Genomic DNA, 20,906 nt, shown 5'->3' with positions numbered 1-20,906 from the left:
CTTTTCTAGTTGTTGCCCCTAGTATAGATTTTATTCTTCCCTGAACAACTCGTATTTCCTGTGGATGTGCTCTGTTGATTTTCACCTCTGTGTCCTGGCTCAGGCTGTGTCCTATGTTCTTAGAGTATTCTTCCATCTCAGGCCCACCTCTCCCTCTAAACCCAGCATCAGGGACATCTGTTCCACAGATGTTTTCTCCCCATGGTCCCCCATTTATTACATTACTAGGAAACTCCTGAATCTTGGCCTCTAGTGCAGCTCAGATGTAGAGTGGGAAACATTGAGAGAAACCAGTCCTTGAGGATTTCCTTGTACCTTAAGAAAGTCATTGATAGATACTTATCTCCAAGTTCTTGTGTTTGCTCTTCTCCAAGTGCTCCCAAACTCTGGACAACTCTGCCAGTCCATCACCCAAACCCAAGCCATGTCACCTTTATGACAGTGGCCAAGAAGAGGAAAGATACACAACTATTGTAATCATTAACTCACATCCACTGTAGTTACCTCGACCAGGTCCACACAAGAACAGTCTTATCAGTAATTAGCCAAGGAAGAGAGGCTCACAGGGTCCTACTGCTCACCTTGGAACCATTGACAGATTTGGGGAAACATTTAGTTGTGTGCCCTAGGCTTCAGCCCACCAGACTCTAATATATTGCTCTAAACACACAGTAATACAGAAGGCCCTGGTGAATCTCAAACAAAGAATCTCAAAACAAAGAATTTCTGAGTGTATACTTCAATGTTTTAAAACACAAAGCTATCTTGAAAGTGATATTAAGTTAATAGAAGCAAATTACCAGAAAGGATGGCAACATCATATTTAAAAACCACAGAACAAAGACTGATAGGATAAACATCTGGGAGTAATAACAGTATGACAGGCTCAGAGGAAAATGACTTTGGAGAGAGGGAAGGGAAGGGAACAGGAAGTAGGGAACAGAGACTTGGTTTCTTTGCAAAGTAAAGAATGAGTCAGTTTAAAGCAATATAAACGGATACCACCTTAGAAGAACATGCATCAGGAGCTGGAGGGATAATTCCATGCTTAAGAGCACCAGCTCCCCTTACAAAGAACCTGGGTTAGATTCCCAACATGCACATGGCAGCTAGGCATGCTTGTGGTACATAGGTATACATGCAGACAAATACCCCCCCCCCAACACACACACAAAATAAGTACATTGTAGTGAAAGAAGAGATTTAAAAAAATCTGTTTGGCAGGTTTCACAATTCAAAATATTTTATTTTAAAATAATGTTTTACTTATTTAATCTGGGAAGGCATAAGAAGTGGAATCATAAGAGAGACATTTACCCCAAGTGATGTCTGGATGCTGCAAATTTGACAAAAGGAGGAACCGCTAGTTTTCAATGAACATGATTTGAGAGCTACAGGATGTAAACTCCCCACTATAAACAGCTGCTACAGCCCTTGGCGGGGGTGGGGGTGGGGGTCGGGGGGTGTGGGGAGCAGCGCAGATCAGGATGGGTTACCAAACCTCCTTCTCTGAAAAAAAGGAAATGTTTCCAGGAAGAACTTCTATCATTTATTGAAATCTTTCTCTAGGATAACTCTAAGATTACTAGTTTCTCTACCTCCAAACCCATGAATTCCAACTGCCTCCACCTTTACTCTCCTTGGAAAATTAATTTACAAATATCACCATCTGATGGCCATAGAGAGCATGCAAGTCAATAGGAAAACGATAAACACTGCAATAAAAAAATAGGTAAGAAGGAGGACACGGACGGATGGCTCTCAGAGGTAACCCAATTGGTTGATAAATCCATAAAATTAAATATAATTAAAACGTCAAGATGTTCTTTAATCAGATTGACAAAGATTAAAAATAAAAGAATATTGAAAGTCGGTGAGATGCATGCTGATAGAGAGCTAATAAATAATATGAATTGATTCCGACTTCAGAAGAACTTGAAAAGGGATTTAACCCAAGGAAAACAAAATTCCAGCATTGCATCAAAACACTATTTACTATAGTAAATAAATAAAATAGCGTAAGTTACACGGCCAGCCCTAGATGAACAAATGGCATACATTATTATGTATTTTGTTATCAGCATTGAAATAGAGTATTTGTCATCAATTTTATTATTAAAAATGCAGTCAGTCAGGACTAGAGAGGTAACATAGCAGTTAAAAGTGCTTACTTTTCTCCCAGATGACTCAAGTTGGATCTCTAGGCCCAACAGAATGGCTCACAACCATCTCTAACTCCAGTTCCCAATGATCTGAGACTCTTTTCTGGAATCTGTGGATACTGCCTGCATGTGGTGTACATTAACACATGTAGGCTCAAACTTAGGTACATAAAAATTTAAAAGTGTGGTCATTCACTCCAATTCTTTCAGGCAGGTTAGAAAAATATTTCATGCCATAACTAAACAGGCTAGTATAGTCTTAACATGGCTTTAAGTTGGTCTGTATGTAAAAAAAAACCACCACCAACAACAAACAAGAATAATAGATACTTTGAAATGTCTTTTCTGGTGGCTCTGGGCAATAGTGTGTGTGTATGTGTGTGTGAGAGAGAAAGAGAGAGAGACAGAAAGAGACAGACAGAGAAAGACAGAGACAGAGACAAAGAGACAGACAAACAGAAAGACATACAGACATGCAGAGACTGTGTGTGTATTTGTCTGTGTGTATAAGAGAGAGATACAGAGACATACACAGATACAAAAAGAATACAGACAGACAAAGAGACAGACAGACAGACAGAGGCAGAGACAGGATGTGTGGGGTGTATGTATGTGTGTGTGTGTGTGTTTATATGGTATATATACACATGTCAGGGGATAAAAGGGATAAAGATACAGAAACCAGAAGAGAACTTTGCATAATCCACTCTAACATTTTCTTCCTTATTTCTTGGGGGGAGGGTTTCTTACTGAGCCTGGAGCTAACCTGGCAGCCAGCAAGCCCATGATTCTCTAGTTTCCACTCTCAACAGGAGTGCACATCTGGCCCCTTAGGTGGGTGTCAGGATTCAAACTTGGGTCCTCATGCTTTAACAGCAAGCATCCTTACAAACTGAGCCATCTCCCCAGCCCTGGAATTTTAAGTGCCCCTTCTTTTCCTCTGGTTTTCTTGAATTTGGTTACTTGTTATCATTCTTTGGACCAGAGGAGCCTTAAATGGACACCATGTTTAAAAGAGGAAAACAAACACTCACCTAGGAGATCTTGAGTTGGGTGCTGAAGAGCATATTGGATACACCTGAAGAGTAAGGGGACCTAGAAAACATCTGGGGCAATCAAGGTCTGCCAGGCGTGGTCTGATCTTGACACAATGGCAGGGAAATTGTTGGTCCCCAGTAGATCTTAGGATACACCAATGTTAGTCATTGTAACTGTTTCCAAACCCTCAACCAGGGTAGACTGAGAGAGAAGTCCATCTTCCACCATTTTACATTTAGCTTTGCAGACTCAGTTTGCTTGTACTCGAAAGCAGTAACTTCTGTCTCTGTTTTGACTTCCTAACAAGACCTACTCGACTTTAAACCTTGACTGAATGCTGCTGTAACTAAAAATATCAAAAAAGAAACTTAAAAAAAAAAAAAGGAATTCGTGGTTTAAGCTGAAGAGCAAGCGTCTCATCTCAGGAAGCCCCTTCCAGGGACAGACGTGGTCGCTCCCAACACTTTCAAGCTACTCGAAACAGAACCATTTCTAGACAAATGTCACAGACGCAAACACGATTAAAAAAGAACCCAGTAGAAACCAGAGGAAGAAGGAAATGAAAGGTGATCACCAGGCTTTTGATTCTGAGTGTCCAAAAACAAGCTTTTGTCTCGGGCATCCTAAAAACAATTTCACGCTGGAAACCAGACACCGTGGTTTGGAGCAGCCTCCTTGAGTTGCCTCCACACCCCATTGCTGTGTCTAACCTGATCCTCAAATGAAGTCAGGATTCCGGGCATAGCTGACATATTTGGGTTTGTCTGGGTAAGCAATCAGGATGCTCAAATAGTGTTAACCAAATTCCTACAGAGGGTTTGTGCGGAAAGGGTCTGGAAAGGGGAAGGAGAGAGTTGGTCCCTTCATTAGAGGGTCAAAAGGCTAATGTGTGTGGGGGTGGAGGAGCTCAGGGCAGAGTAGGGAGGAAGGGTGGATCAGGAATGAAGAAGGAGGAGCTGCATAGGGTGGGAGCAATAAATAGTCTCAAAGGCCCAGGAGGTAAACACGTTGAGCATTGTGATCAAGAACTAAAATTACCTATTCTACAGGTAACTTAGGAAACTATTTAAAATGTAGAAACCATTCTTGGCTCATAGGGTCTGTTAAACAAAAAAACAAATCAAAAAAAAAAAAAAAAAAACCCACCCAGAACCCAACCAATCAATTAAACAAGCAAACAGGCAAACAAAAATGTCTGGAAGGGGTGGGGAGATGGTTGGGGGCTGAGTTGATAAAATGCTTGGTTAAGCACTGGCCACCACAATGCATGCAATCCCAATGCAGGGGAAACAGAGATGGACAGATGGCTCCTTGAAGCTTACTAGTCAGCCAGCTTAAATGAACTGGTGAACTCCAGGTTAAGTGAGAGACCCTGTCTCAAATAAATAAATTAACTAACTAACTAACTAACTTAACTAACTAACTAAATAGGTAGAGAAAGATAAAGGAAGATACCACCAACCTCTGGCTCCCCAGGCAGGTACAGCCACTCTGTACACAAACATGTTCATGCCCGTACACCACACACAGAGGGAAGGAGCTTGGTTCCACTTTCTTCTGAGGTAATTTTGAGCCAGTCAGTTCTTGATCTACCACGAGGCTTAGATTCTTTAATAGCCATAATTATACAACACCGCTGTTTTCAAAAGTGCCATTAAAAAATAATAATAATAAACAAGAAGGGACTGATTGATTTCAAATTTCTGTCCCTGAAAGCAAGTATCACTTGGTGCCATTTTTGACAGTCGAGCTTCTTCAGGACAGACATGACTGGTTGATCTCAAATGGATATGAGCATCGGGTTTCATAAAGAGGAGGGCTAGGGCACGCTTCATCTAAGATGACCTGGGGAGTGGCCCTGCAGTACCCACCTAAAATGGAGAAACTCTGTTTATAACCTCGCCCTGGTGGGGGAATACAGGCACATCTAGTGGGGCATGGGAGTAGGAAGCAGGTTGGGGGTATGGCTGGTTTCTCCTACTGCTCTCCTTTCAATTGCATTTACGTTCCTTAAGCAACAATCCTTGAGAAGCAACCCCTTTTAAATGTCCCTCTACCCCTCTCTAAGATAGAAAGAATCCTACCAGGGACCCAAGAGGCATAGTACCAAGCTCAGCCCAGTAGATAGAGCAATAAATGATGGCCAAGCAGGCCTATGAGCTCTGGGTTCACTGAGAGAGGAAGACATTCAATAAGTCAACAATAGAGACTGACAGACGAAGATGCTCATCTTAAATTCTCCCCCACACACGAGTGTGCATACACACACACACTAAATTCTTCTAATAAGAATAGAGATTAGAGATAAGAACAATGTATGTGGAAACTGGCCTCAAGCCCCAGAAAACCTAGTGTTCAAGATCTTTTCACATCCCACTGGTTTTCCTGCTTTTAGTTTTGGAATCTGATAACCCCCCCCTTTTTTTATCTAAAAGATCAGTATGCAAAACTCACCCAAAGTGAGAGAGTTGTGCTAGAAGTTCTATGTTGAACTTGGCCTGCTGCTTGACTATGGTAGGCAGAAGGCACTGACACTCTGTATTTAGCCCGACTAGACTCTGCTGTGAATGAACAAATATAGACCAGTTGCGAGTCCCCATTGCTGGGTCACAAAGATTATTAAAAATGGAAAACAAAGCAAGATTAGGTATTTTTTCTCTCATTTTGATAAAAAAAATTCTCCAGAGCTCAATATTTGTTGACATTAATATTCCAAAGCAAACAACATGCTTTTTTTTTTGAAAGCAGAAGGCTTTCCTCCTGGCCTTTTATCCTTTGAAGCAACAGGATATTAACATAGGACTGTATAGATGGCTGTTCCTTCCCCAAGGGTCCAGGCATTACCTAAGAAAGGATGCAGTTGAACACACGTTGGCTTTAGTTCACTCTCAGGTCTTGTTGGATGAAACCTTCTGCTTCAAGATTTCATGTGAACCACGAGGTTGTTTGTACAAAACAACAAAGCCCTTCACATGAACACAATGAGTAGTCTGGCTTCAAAGTTGTCCTGCTGATGGCGTAGGAGACGTAACCTGTGTGTCCTCATTAATCTATCCCTTAGGTTATAGCTCCCGTCAGCTTTCTCTTTACACTCACACATGCCTAGCCCTGCAAATGTGGTGTGCAACTGGAAACAACTGACTTTTGGTCACCCTTTTGCAGTCTGATGCTCCACTCCTTTGCAAAGGACACACATCCTTCCTCTATTTCAGTCTCCACGGATAGAAGCTAAATTCTTTCACTCTCACAGAAAAGCAGACACCGGAAGCAGCTTACCGGGCTTGTACGAGCTCTGACTTAATGCTCGTTCAGAACTGGGGAGGCTCTTGATGACAGCTGCTGTGCACCCAGTTATCTCTCCCCCTGGTTTCCTCATTACACCAACCTGTTACTTTTTCTCATCATAGCCTCTTACAGAACTCACACACGCCACACACTCGGTCTGCTCTCTACCCGTCAACTAAACCATCAAGTTGAATTTGAATATATGACTTTGCCACTGTGTCAAGCTCTAAAAGTATCAAGATCAAGCCCTCTATTGCTAGTCCCTGAGAGCAGAAGGGAATGGAAGGAGCTACAGACACTGAGCCCTGGGGTGGGGGCTTTAGAGTGTTCTCATCCCTGGGGAACTGGGATCAAGGCTGGGAGCATGCATTTTTTTTTTTAATTTTTCAAAACAAAACTTTAAAAACAAAAGAAGGATTTGCTGAACTCTAATTTTTACCCTTAACACCAGGGACTATTTAAAAGCATTGGGGGGAGGGGGGGCTTTCCAGGAAAAGATGGGGGGAAGGAAAAAGGAAGAAAAGGAAGAAGGAAGGGGAGAAGTGGGTTAGAGAGGGAGACAATCATTAAAAAGCAGCGTTCTCCTCAAAGACTATCAGAAATCTTATAGGTCCAGCTGTGCCCAAGCCAATCAAACCAAAGCAGAATGCGCTTCTAGTCCACTGCAGAACAAGGAGAGACTCTGCTTGGTCTGAGGCAATCCCAGGATCATTACTGCAGCCAGACCATCCGAAATAAGGAAAGGCGCATTTTAGAGATATGCTTGCCTGCAGTCTGGCTCCTGGCCATTGCTGAGCCTGTGTATTGACCATGGGTCTCAGCCAGGATTGAGAATACCCAGCTCTACTAACCAGGACAATTAAGTGATTTTATTTTCCATAGGAACCAAAGAATGCATGGAATAAAACTAAGTCAGAAGTGATTGAGGAAGGGGTGTGTGTGTGTGTGTGTGTGTGTGTGGTGTATGTGTATGTGTGTGCAGGCTTGGGGGATTAGACAGGATAGATGTCTTTATTTTCCCCCAGAACAGAAGTTGTACATGATGACTCCCACAGGGGATGGCTACACACCGTCGTCACTGAGATTTCTTTCTAGGTGCTGTGAGCCCGTGTCTGACCTGCACGAGAATGCAGGAGACATGGCGACAGGCACACTTGTCTCCGAGATGCTACTCTGCAAGTGCTCCACGGAGCTGAGGATAGAACATTCCCAGGAACACTCTGCTGCTGCTTATGGGGTTGGAGGGATGCAGGATGAGGTAGGGTGGGGTGAGCAGAGGGCACAGTCTGCTACCTGCAACCCCAGGCTGAAAGACAAGCCTGTAAGCAGTGACTTTACAAAATGATTCCCCTCCTCTTCTCATGGTCTCAACTTTGTTTTTATATTCTATTATAAACTAATGTTGAAAATCATGTTTATTTTATATTATATTTATAATATATAGCATATATATTATAAAACAGTACTTCTACATAGAAAAATTTTAATAGAATTAAATATTACTTTGTTAAAGGAACAGGATGCTAGGTCAATTGTCCAGGAAACAAATAAAGGTCAGACAAAGATGAACAAAAATATTAAATATGGGAACTAATATGTTTATTTCCTTAATTCTACTTTAGTATGTGATCATTTGCTTAGGCAAATTTTAGTTTGGTTTGGAGATATTTACATCTATCTCTCTGTTTGTCTGTCTGTCTATCTATCTATCTATCATATATTTATTTATCACCTATCTCTATCATCTATCATATCTATTTATTTATTACCCATCAATATTCATCATCTATCTATCATCTATCTATCTATCTATCTCTTTCATACACATACACATTTAGAGGATTGTCACAAGCTGAGATCTGAGGCCTTTTCATCAGATTTGCACAACATCTCAGTCTCTCTGACAACAGGAGAATTTGAGGACAGCCTTTTCCTTGCTCTCTCTGTAGCCTTTGTCAGCTGCAACACTAACCTTAACAGAAACAAACAGCTAAACCACAGGCTCCAGCTGTCACCCCTGGGCTAGGTTTCAGGAACCCAGTGGAAACCTTTTGCTTCTTTGCTGGTTTGGTTTTGTTACTTTACTGGTTTGGTTTTAGTTAATGAAGCAAAGAAGGTAGAAAGGTGGAGACCTTCATTATGACTAGTTGCTTAGTCCCCTGGTTTCTTAGTAATGTGGGCAGTACAGTAATTTCTCCACTTAGCAAATTTATTTCTGAGTACAGACTGTACCAGGATGGACAAAACATAGAAAGGACAGAGGAAAAAGACTGTCGATTTGGGGGATTTCCATTTCTCAGTGAAACAAACATACAGAAAAAAAATGCATTTGTCTCTGACACTGTAGGCGTTTGCAGGGAGAGACTCATTTTCCATCAAATGGACATGTTTCTAGATTCTAGATTTCACAGAGCTGGAGCGAAGGATCAGTGATTAAGGACACTGGCTGCTTCTGTAGAGGACCCTGGATCAGTGCCCAGCACCCACATCAGGTAGCTAACGACAACCTGCAATTCCAGTCCTAGGTGACTCAAGGCTATCTTCTGATCTTTGTAGGCATCTGTACTTGGCATGTGTAAGATAAGCAGGCAGACAGAAAAACAGACAGACACACACACAAACACACACACCACACACACTAACATAAATACATTTTCATTAATTTTCCACATAAAATCTAAATTTTCATATAACGTATTAAGGTTAAAGTGTAAAGAAAATGAACTGGATGCCATGCTGTTTCAGAAGGGTAAGGTTAGATATTTAGAATCCCTTCCAGGTGATTGAAAAGTGAAAAACATCCTGAAATTACCCAGTGATGGTCTGATTAGAAGTTTTTGGCAACTGTGTGCAAACAAAGCCAGGATTCTCAATTATACTTCATTTAAAATGACATGACAATGCTGTGTTTTGCTTAATTATCATATATTTTCTTCTTTGAAACCAGGTTAGCAGTTTGTGGTTGTACCCTGCATGCTCTACCATCTACTTTGATTGTTTTGAAAAAACAAAACAAAACAAAACAAAACAGAAAATACAATTTTAAGATATAGATGGTTTTCTTTCTAAATATTTCACAGTCTCCACATCATGACGTTTGGCAGGCTTTCTGTCTTCCCAAACCATCTTCAGGCTGTATCAGATACCATCAAATGATTCAGGCAACAACTGCCCAAAGGCAGCCATTGAATAGAATGTGTAACTTCTTTTTTGCTCATACACAGTTGGCTTTAGGTTTGTAAATATTTAAGACAAATGACATCGATCACTAACTACACATGGTAGAGAATTTTTAGAAACTAAAGGCAATTAGAAACTGGATTTCCATAAAAAAGTTATTTGAGATGAAATTTCTACAGAAGATTTTGACACTTGCAATCTTTTTTTTTTAAGGGCAATGCAGTGTTTAAAATTTTTAATTTAGTTCAAGAAAACGCACCCCCTCAGCCAGCCACCCACCAAAGCCGTGGTATTGCAGGGAAACCTCATGAGGCAAGCTTCAGTCCTGAGCAAACAAAGCTGCTGCATTGATAAACCTTTGAAAAAAAAAAAGGGTTTATAATTCAAGCATTGCCGTGACCTTAACTCCAGAGGTGCAAACGCAGGGCTATAATAGGAAAATTATGCATTAAAACGAACGGGGCTCCCACAATGCTTTGTGATTTCCATTGGATCGTGTTTCCTAGCTTTTCTGCATTCAGGTAATAAACAATCATATACAGTCAAACCAAAAGGAAGCTTCTATTTCCCCAGAACAATTAAAAATGGGAAAATCTTAACTGTCTATAAATATATTGCCATAAAGCAATTTACAAGCAAAGGGAGACAGCCAAGAGGGTGTTCAGAATACCCTGCCACTGACTAGCCAAAGGACAAAGTGATTCTAACATCTGAAAAAAAATGGTCAACAGGAACCCCTACATTCTGAAAGCAATGCCTCACACTTTCCATCCTGTGCGATTTGCCTTTGACAGAATACACCCAAGTAAAACATTCGTCTGGTCGCATTGTCTAAAGCTCACAAAGGGAGCATGGGGATACAACACTTGGATTTGAAGAAAAAAAGGAGAAGAGTGGGAGGAGGATAGGGAGGGAGAGGAGGAAGGAAGATTTCCAATGGAAGATTCAAAGGAAACTTGGCAAAAGGGCATGGGAATTTGATGAATTAATAAACAGGAAAGAGAAGTTTAAAGCTGAAAAGAAGAGACATTTAGGATATTTAAGGACCAGCTATTGTCTATGAAGTTCCCAGGATTTTATGACTTCTGAGAAGGGAAAAGTGTGAGCTGTAAATTCTCTGAAATTAAAGATTAGTAGAAATTGAAGTGGAAGATTTAATTTTGTGAGAATTTGGTAAAGCGGAAAAAAAATCAGGAACTGAATTTTCACTTATATATGTTTTTTAAAGAATTGTTTACATTTGTTTATGTATTGGAGGAGGTACATGCCATGGTTTGTGAGGGCTCAAAGGACACCACAAGGGAGTTGGCTGCCTCCTACCACATAGGTACCAAGGATTGAGCTCAGGGGCCAGGATTGGCCGCAAGTGCCTTTACCTGATGAGCCATCTTACTAGGCCTACATTTATATTTGTGACCAATTACAACTAAAATCTAGATTTCAGAAGATGATGGTTGTTCTTCAAGTCTACAGGAATCCAAATCTATGCTTCCCCAACTGCCTATGAGAGGACAGCAAAATCTGCCGTCACTATGGAGACCATGCTGTGGTCCATGTGGGGCAACAGGCTTTTTCCTATGCTAATGCTCCAAAGAGTGACAAACATTGGGATAAAACAGTAAAGAAGAAAACCAACCCCATCTCTAGGAGCAAGCAAGATGCTTCCTATTTTTGCTTTTTCTCCCCTTGGGAATTCTAAGACTCAACTAGGAAACTGGTGTAACTGTGTAACCATTTTTTGCTACTTTGTGGGCTCTTCTTTCTTCCACCCTTCTCCACCCCTTTCCTTCCACCCTTTCAACTCCCTAACACTAGATAAGAGGGAAAAAAGGGAGAAAAAAGGAAAGAGATCCCTGAATAAAGTCAGGGGTGCGGGTGGGGAGTCATCTTATCGTTAGACTACTTCTTGCTGATTAGGGGCATCAAGATCCTTGGGGCAACTTTGATCTTTGGTGTCAGAATATCTAATTTCTGCTTGTTGTTTCTTCTTAGCACGTGACTACTTAACAAACTGTGACCAACAGCAACCAACAACCAGCCAATAACCAACCAACAACCCAACAACCCAACAACCCTCTTAGGGTCCTCCCAGCATTTATACGCCCTCTGAAAAGTTCCCAAAGGTTCTGTTTGATTCCATTGTACATGCTTTGTGTCTCTGTCTGTCTGTCTGTCTGTCTGTCTGTCTGTCTGCCTGTCTCTCTCTCTCTCTCTCTCTCTCTCACACACACACACACACACACACAGCCCTAGCCCTGTTGATACCCACATTAAAATTCTCACTTAGAATTCATCTTCTCATCCAAAGATCATGTGATGCAATGGGAGAGGGTCTTTTTCTATCTCCACCTTACCTTGCATAAAGTACAGGGTAAAATTTGAAGGTTTCTGTTGCACCTTCAGTGGCGTTTACTTCTGGCAAGAAAAGATGAAGCACACTGCCAGACAAAAGACAGGAAGAAAGAAGAAGTAGATGCAGAGGGAAGTGGGGTGGGAGTGCTCTGCAGTGTGAATGCAGAAACGTAAAGTTAAAAAGAGTCTTGGTTTCTTCGAGTGAGCATCTCTGACACACAGACAGCCATAGCATGCATCCATTTCCTCATTGAGGCAGGGTCTGAAGCTGTAGCCAGGGCCAGCCTCAAGTTCACCACAATGCTCTTGTCTCAGCCACCTACGTACAGACAGAATCTTCACATCAGGATTACCCAATCGTGTAAAAATAAAGATGAGGGTCAAGTGTGGTGATACATACTGGTCCTGTTAGCACAAAGCGTGATAGAAGAGGAAGACCAGGTGTAGGAGCTCAGCTGGATTACATAGGGCAATCCTATCTCAAAAAGTAAATGAATAAAGATAAATTAAATAAATATAATTTAAATACATAAAAAACTACCCAAATAACATGTTTGACGTCTTACATGCCACACAAACAACTTGGCTTTTGAACACAGTTCTTGAAGCAGTGGGATGGAGGGATGAAGGCCAATCCTCCTATTCTGAACATCCCAATTTTTTTTTTCACATTAAGCCTTGAAAGCTATGAACACCATTTGGTTCCCCTTCCCTCCTTTTCTGAGATGAAAGTTGAAAATGAAACCTAGAAAGACTCTGCATTTGTATCTGAGAGGAGAAGTACCAGAGAGGAGAGAGGATTCCTGCTTTGTCTTTCATTGTTCCCTTAGGACAGAAGGCAGAGAACGTCTTGGGGGCTTCTTCCCTGGGTGCTTGGGAGAAAGGCTGGGCAGGGTGCATTTTTCTTTCGCTATTGACAGCATGTCTAGTTTGTTCTAGGGGTGAAGATGGTCTGAGAAAAGGCATTTTTTTCTTTTCTTTGGAAATGGAGTCTCTCTTATGAGCAAGCTCAATATGGTGCTTGAAGGAGCAAAACTGCAAAAAGTAAAAAGAAAAGGAAAGGAAAGGAAAGGAAAGGAAAGGAAAGGAAAGGAAAGGAAAGGAAAGGAAAGGAAAGGAAAGGAAAGGAAAGGAAAGGAAAGNAAAGGAAAGGAAAGGAAAGGAAAGGAAAGGAAAGGAAAGGAAAGGAAAGGAAAGGAAAGGAAAGGAAAGGAAAGGAAAGGAAAGGAAAGGAAAGCCTGACACAAGAAGGTGCCCAGTACAGGGAGCAGGCACAGGGGGCAGGGAGCAGGGAGCAGGTATACAAGGCTAGAAGGAAGGAAGAAGTGAGCTTGGAGTGTTTGATGACCTGGGACAAGTGCTGAGGAGGGACCACAGCCAATGATGATGGGACAGGACTGGGTCTCCCACCAAGATCTCATAATGACAGGGAAATCACAGACCTGTGGTTAGTTCTGTTGGAGAGGGAGGAGGAGGAGGAAAGAGGTGAGGAGGGGAAGGGGAGGAGGAGGAGGAGAGGAGGAGGAGGAGAGGAGGAGGGGAGGAGGAGGAGAGGACGAGGATGAGGAAGAGGACGAGGAGGGGGAAGAAGAGTTCTTTATACCTGGGATCTGTGACAGATGCCTATAACCCCAACACATGGGAGAATAAGGCAGGAGGACATTCATTCCATTTCCAAACCAGAAGAAAAGAAGAGAAATGAAAAGTTCCTGAATCTGAACCATAAGCCTAAACTAGTGATTTGTAGCTCTGATGAGTTTCTCAAAGCATCTAGTAATAACAGGTGCTGGGCAGTGACCTTCTGGTCCATTGAGCATGAAGTCTGTCTACCAGTGACTTCAAATCCAGGGAAGATTTGCAAGAGAATCTCTGTCTGCTTATAGCTCCCTCAGTCACAGGCTTGTTTCAAACCACAAACTAAACAGCTCAGAAGGAGGCACTAAAATGCAGCCTTCGGTTCTAAATATGTGGTAGATAATTCAGACCACCCTGGAGCCAAATCTGGATCCTCCACTGCATTTGCACAGGTCTTATTTTATGCTGCTCGGCTTCAGCATGGGTGGTACAGCCACAGAGCCACAGAGCCACAGAACAGGAACTGACAGTCTTGTAGGAACACCTTTAGAGCATGCAGATACAAATAAAAGACCCAGAAGAACACACTATAGCTGCTCATTCAGCTTCCACGATTTCAGTGCTCACACTCAACGTGGCTGATATATCCTTAAACGCACAGTCTTAAAAAAAAATCTGAAGCTTCGAGTGGTTTCATGGCAGGAAGGTGCAGGGGAGACATGAAAGCAACATGAAAATTTTAAATGCAATTATTTTCGATTAGAATATTTGGATGGCAAGATCCGGAGGGTATTGTTTTTGATAAGACATCCCCACTTGACGAGGGCTGTCACCCCTCGAGGACTCTCTGTTGTCAACCAAAGATGAAAGGACCATCAGAAAGCATTAACTTCAGCTTGTAAATAGTTTGAAAATGTCACGGAGGTCAGGGAAGATCTAGCTCTCTCTCTGGCACATTTACCTGATGAGTTTTTGGGTAACAACGCAATTTTACGTTTTGGGAATGGGGCAGGGGGGCTGGTCTAAAGTCATCGTAATTGATCTCAGATTAAGGACAACTGACAAGCAAGGAAACAGTACGATTGGCTGGGGTTTGTGTCAATCACAGCTACTTAAGGTATAAGAGGGACAAACTAGACCTTTGAATAATGATAACCGGCAACTGTGGGGGAGGGAACTCTTGGGTTTCCTTTCCTATTTTCCATAGTCATTTATTTGGTCTTCAGTTACATGCGAGGCAGGCAGAAAGCTTTTGTGCCTCTTACCTCTCTAGCACACCTATTGTTCCTGTCTTTTCTATATGTGCTCAATGGCCACTGCAAAATTCAACACATCCACACATGTGCATTCATACACACATGCAATGCATGTCAACATGTAATGCAAATATTGTTTAAAAAACAATAAAGTAGATAAAGAAGCCCAGGTATTATTTATGATGATGGTAGTGATTTTTTTTCCCCAAAGACACATCCGATTTAATACGAGGTGCAAGCTCAGTTTCATTTTAAACAACGCAAGGCTTGAAGGTGATTTCACGTTTCTAACGCACAGTTCCTCCTTCTAAAGAGGAAAGCGATACGTGAAAGCGAGTTCAAGTGCTATTGTGGGAAGCTAATTCCCCCTTTCCACACGCGATTCTGAGAGAAAGGTCAAGTTCCCCGTCACTTCTCTCTAACTGATGCTCCGAGCCTGTGTGCACTGAGCATGCTATATTTAAAAGAAGCCAAGCACTCGGCCATTTTCTGCATCAACTGTATTAATCCTAAACCTTCCATCTTGAGCTGAGATGAGGGATTAAGGGTAGATGAGTTTGTACACAGCAAAGGCCCAGAGAAGCTTTCTCCGTTCCTCACCATTTTGAAATGTAAGTAACTCTTACAGCAGGAAAAAATGGGGAGGGGAGCCTCCCTCACATCCACTGTAATTTATAAAGATCTGCTGCTCACAACATGGGGATCTAGTGGCCTAGGCTGCCAGCCCGGGCAGGAGGCTGCGTCCTGATTGCTCCCTGGCAACGAAGTAAGGAAATCAGCAAAGAACAAATAAGGGACATCAAATAGGGAAGATAAATGTAGAATGTGAGTTCTTCTTGAAGAAGCTGCAGAAAGGCACACTGGGAACTGTAGTATTAGCAGGCACCTCCGCACACACAACGGGGTCACATTTATGACCCAAACAAAATAGTGCCCTACAGTTATGCTGGCTTCTTCTGTCCACTAGACACAAGCCCAGACATACCTGGGGAAAAGGAATCTTAGCTGAGAAAATGATTTCCTAGCATTGGCCTGTAAGTAAGTCTGTAGGGTATTTTCTTAATTAATGATTGATGGGCGAGGGCACAGCCCATTGTGGTTAATGCCACCCCTGGGCAGGTGGTCCTGGGATGTGTAAGAAAGCCGGGAGGAGCCAGCCAATGAGCAGCAGAACCCAGTCAAATTATTAGTCAAGGGCATTATCTTCATGAAGATTGATTTTTGCAGGAAAATGATGGCAAGTAAGCTTGTCTTAATGTCTGCTTGACCAGTGGGAAATTACATATTAAAAAAGAACAGACCATAATGGGGACCAAAAAATGTTCACACACCTAAACAAACAAACAAACAAAACCTCATTTAAGTCACCAGAATTGTTACTAGCTTGGCAACACCTCCTTACAGCTACCCAAATGCCACCTTATTATTTATATGGTCCCACTAGAGAGTCTTAGATAGTGACCTGTCATCCCCCTTAGACTCCCAAGGTCACACTACCTGTGAAGCACTCTGGGCTCTGCATATTGGCCCATGGGTAGTGCAGCCACAGCTTCAAAGGTTCTGCCAAATCAATCACCATGGAAAAACCCATGAACCCATTTCTCGAAATGAGTTTGGTACAAGTGGTCATAGTTGAGCTATCTGGAACCCACACTGCCTGTGGATAGTGCTTATGATGAGACTAATCTATATTCTAGGTTACTCTGCATCTCTGATTTTCCCCGGAATCCTCTTAGAAGCAATGTGGCCATCACTATCCAGGGATGATTTTAATGTGTGCGTGTCATCAGCACATCTGGGATTAGAAATCTCCAGCTCATCACGAACACAGGATCAGGAAGAGATGGGGTTTCTGCCACTATGATCTATGCACTTGGCCAGGGTGTCTACAGTTTATGTGCATTTTTTTTTTAAATCATAAACCTAGGGTAAAATCATTCTCTGCTGACAGATTAGGACACTGGAGCTCAGAAAATGTCTGTAACTTACATGAATTTCCACAGTTCATCGCGACAGTATTCAAAAGTGTCATCTTAGAAGCCCTACAGGAGGATCAAAGGACCAAGAGTACTTTTGGTTTACATGAGGGTTAAAACCACAGATGGCTGCAACTCTTAACTCGCATTTTATACCCCAAACATATTCCTGTTGGAAGAAGGAATTTGGGTGTTCAGGAGGCACTGCAAGCACTGCTTGCCTTCGGAAGTAAAGCAGTTGCCACACACCCAGCTTGGCCCAAAAGAGGCCATGTAAGCCCTGCATGTCTTTGGTGATGGTTGACTTAACCTTGGACATCCATTCATCTCCAGTTGCTCTCCCTCAGTGACCTAGAGGATCATGTTTTCTGAAACCAAATACTGGCCTCATGTATGACAAAGGAATGAGGTGAGATGGGTTATGGCTTCTCCCAGTTGACTACAGTGGATAACCAAGAGGCCATTCATGAGGCTATATTTTAAATCAGAAATGTCTATTCCATTAAAACAATGACCAGCTCCCTTTTGGGTGATGTTAGAGATGGAAAGTTAAGAACAATGAAATGTGAAATTCATCTTATGGAAAAAAAATCAAGACAAAGACACCTTTAAAATGCTACCCCAAACCTATGAATATTAATAAATAATAAACTCTATGGAAAAAAGAGATGAGCAAGTCTATAAAGCTATCCACCGTTCTGCCAATAGTTTTACTGATTCTGAACTCAGAAAATCACCTTCTTCCTCGGCCTGAAATGGATGCCTTCCAGGGTTCCCAGTCCTCTGCTTTCCCATATAACTTTATTTCTGCTTCTTCCTGATACCCAGCCTCAGCTGAAGACCACAGGTCATTTCCACCTATACCCTCATTGTGTTTCTACCAGGAAGGGTCCCATATGTTTCCTGCCTACTGAAAACCATCTGTTAGCTCCACCCACAGACTATCAATGCTCAGCAATGTTTTCTGAGGATCCACAAGTCTCTCTGTCCCATGTTTCAAATTTTCATCAAATAATGCCCTATAAAACGTTGTTAGTTATTTCTCTAAATTTAGGACCATTGCTTAAATTTCTTCGGTATGTTCAAATTCCTTACCACTCTGATAGGCTTAAATAAGTAGTCATTAATCAATTGATTATACTAATCTATAGACCAGCTTTAAAGATCAGATCCTATACTTCATTGGCTAGGTGGGGGATACCCAAGAGACTGGAGAGAACTAAAGAAGATGAAGAAAGCTGTATTCAGTGACACGTAAAGAACAAAACCTAAAGTAGGTATATCTGTGTCTTGGTTTGGGATTTATAAATGGGTTACTGATATCCAGTGTCCTGGAAACAAAAGCCCAAAACCCAACGACTTGGGTGGCTTTTCTCCTTGGTATCTGCCAGTTACCAGCTTCTACCCTTTTCACCAAATTGTCTGTTTGCTTTACAGCGATCTGGAAGCTTCCACCTATGCCAGGAATGGAGTAACAGAATGTGTCGGTAATAATGGCTCCCAGTCAGCACAGCCTCTGTGAATGAATGGGGAATTCACAGTATCTCACCAGCATGGCGGGNGAAGGCCCATGCTGTTTTCTGAGAGGCTGCCTGTCTGACCTTTCACCTCTTAGTGAGAGTACTCCCTCAGGGACTGAAGTTGGCCAAGCTGCATCCTTATGTATCCATTTCCCTTCGAGGCACTTTTGATCATACCTTTAACGACTACATGGGATTGTCATTCAAGACTCTAAAACTGGCTACAAATTAAAGAGAAAACACTTTGTGAGAGCTCAGGGGTTAGAAGCAGTGGGTGAGTAGGAGAGGCGAAGGACAGCAGAGCTGAGACCGATGCTTACAGGAGGCACCGTTTGGTGGGAATCCAAGAAAGGCCTTTAACGATCTCGCAGCAACAGCAACCTGCTACATCTCTCTGTACCTTGGTCTCTTTATAGAAAAAAAATATATGTATCAAAGTAGCCATCTTACAGGGGCTGTGATTAATAAATGGATGTTGAGTTTGGTTTGCCTAGAATGACGGACCACGATGAAGGGTAGAAAGGACATCAGGAAAGGGAGTTAGAAAAACGACTCTGTTTCTTTATGGTCATTTGGCCCAAGACACTATCTTTTATTTATCTGTCTGGAATTCTAGAATATCATCTCCTTCTGCATACAGAGCTGCCTGCTATTCTTCCCCGTTTAGATACGCCAAGCTGCCAAAGTTCTAGGTCTCGACAAAGCTCTGCTGGATAAAACAAATATTTCATTAACAATCTGTCCCCAGGTGCTACAGATGTTCCACCTGAAATGAAAGTAGAAATTCATATGGTCTCACCCTCCAGCGGTCTCATTCTCTGGCAAAATAGAGGTTTAATTAAGGTCAAATCTCCCAAGCCGTAGCACAGGATGAATTTAGGTCAGTTCAAACAGGTATTCTAGTTAATTTGTTCTAAGTGGTTGTGTTTATATGGTGAGGGAAGGGAAAGGCCTTTTAAAAATGAAGGCTCCTGGCTGGCATAGAATGGGGGAGAAGAAGCAAAAGCCAAGGTTCTAAACATACAGAACACACACCACAGAAAGACAATTTCCACAGAGGGAAGAAAAGTCTATGTCATTCCCTTGTTCTAGTGGGGACTGAACCCCAGGGCCTTGCATATATTCCAGAACTTTGCAGGGAAAGGGCTCTGCCACTTAGTACAGCCTAAACCTCCTTCTAGTAGTCATTTGCTGTTTGTTTTACAATGCTGTCTCCCTAAACTGTACAGCTTGGGCTCTGAACTCACTATGTAGCCAGGGGAAGCTTTGAACTTGCCGCTCTCCTGGCTCAGCCTCCAGATCAGTTGTGATGGTGGACAGGTCCCACCATGCCTGGTTGTGTCTGTGTAATTTTCAACTATAAATCAAATTATCCACGAAAACCAATTAGTAGTATGTTCTTGGTGACGGCCGAGAAAGAGGAAGACCCCGGATGGAAATCTACTAACAGCGTTGGTGCTTCAACACCACCATAAAGAGTAGCTCCACAAACCAGAAAATCAGATAAGAGGCAGAATAGGAGGGCCAAAATGGCAGGAAGGAGTGGAGAGATGGTTCATAGGGTAAGGGCACTTTCCACTCTTATGAAAGATCTGAGTCCGGTTCCCAGCATCCACAATGAATGGCTCACAACCACCTATAATGCCAGCTCAGGGGGATCTGATGCCCTCTTCTGGCCCCTGGAGGCATAGAGACATACGTGTGTATACACTCATGCAGATAGACAGAGATTTAAATAAGTAAATATAATCTGACCTGAGTGCTGCCCCCAGTGCACCCTGATAGAGAAGAAGAGAAGAACTGCATCCCTTTCCCTGGGCTCTCTCACATCCTTGCCTGGTCATTTTCTTCTGTATTTCCTCTCTCCTGTTTCCCTATTCTTCTTGCTTAGCTATTCTATCACTTCTCCCAAAGAGGTGTTTTGTTTTGTTTTGTTTTGTTTTGTTTTGTTTTTTAAGAGTTTGAGATGTTAGACCAGTGGAGTGGCTGAGTGGCTAAAAGCACTTGCCACCAAGTCTGAAGATCGGAGTTTGATTCCCCGGGACCTGGACCTGCTTGGTTGAAAAGGAGTCTCACAAGTTGTTTACTGTCCTCCACTTGTGCAGGGTGGCACACCTGTCCCCTACCCACTCATGCACGCGAATAAGTCAATAAACAAGATATTAAGGCTTGGAATGTAACGTTTATTCGCAGCATTGCCTGTGCAGTTTCTGCCTACTGGGTTTGTGTATACATAGGACCTGGACATTCCATGTTCTTTTCTGTAGAGAGTCCTGCCAGCTATCTGGGAACACCTGGCATCCACTCTCCCTCTGGGGCCATCCATGAGTCTTAGAAGCTCTGTGAGCTCCATGCAAGCCATGCCCTGGAAGCCCAATATACTTATGTCCCTCATCAGCACCCAACAGGCATATTTATCCTTAAACATAATGTTTAGGTTACATTCTCTGGCTCCCACCAGTAATATGTGCTGTTTTTATCTCGGTCCAAAATGACAAGACAGCAGATAATGAAACAAGTTGCCTAATTGTCCAACCCAGAAGGGCACGTTGCATTTTTTTT

This window comes from Mus caroli, chromosome 8 (genome assembly GCF_900094665.2).
Source record: "Mus caroli chromosome 8, CAROLI_EIJ_v1.1, whole genome shotgun sequence".
Lineage (NCBI taxonomy): Eukaryota > Metazoa > Chordata > Mammalia > Rodentia > Muridae > Mus > Mus caroli.
The sequence above is the reverse complement of the archived record's forward strand: the minus strand, read 5'-3'. Positions refer to the sequence as shown.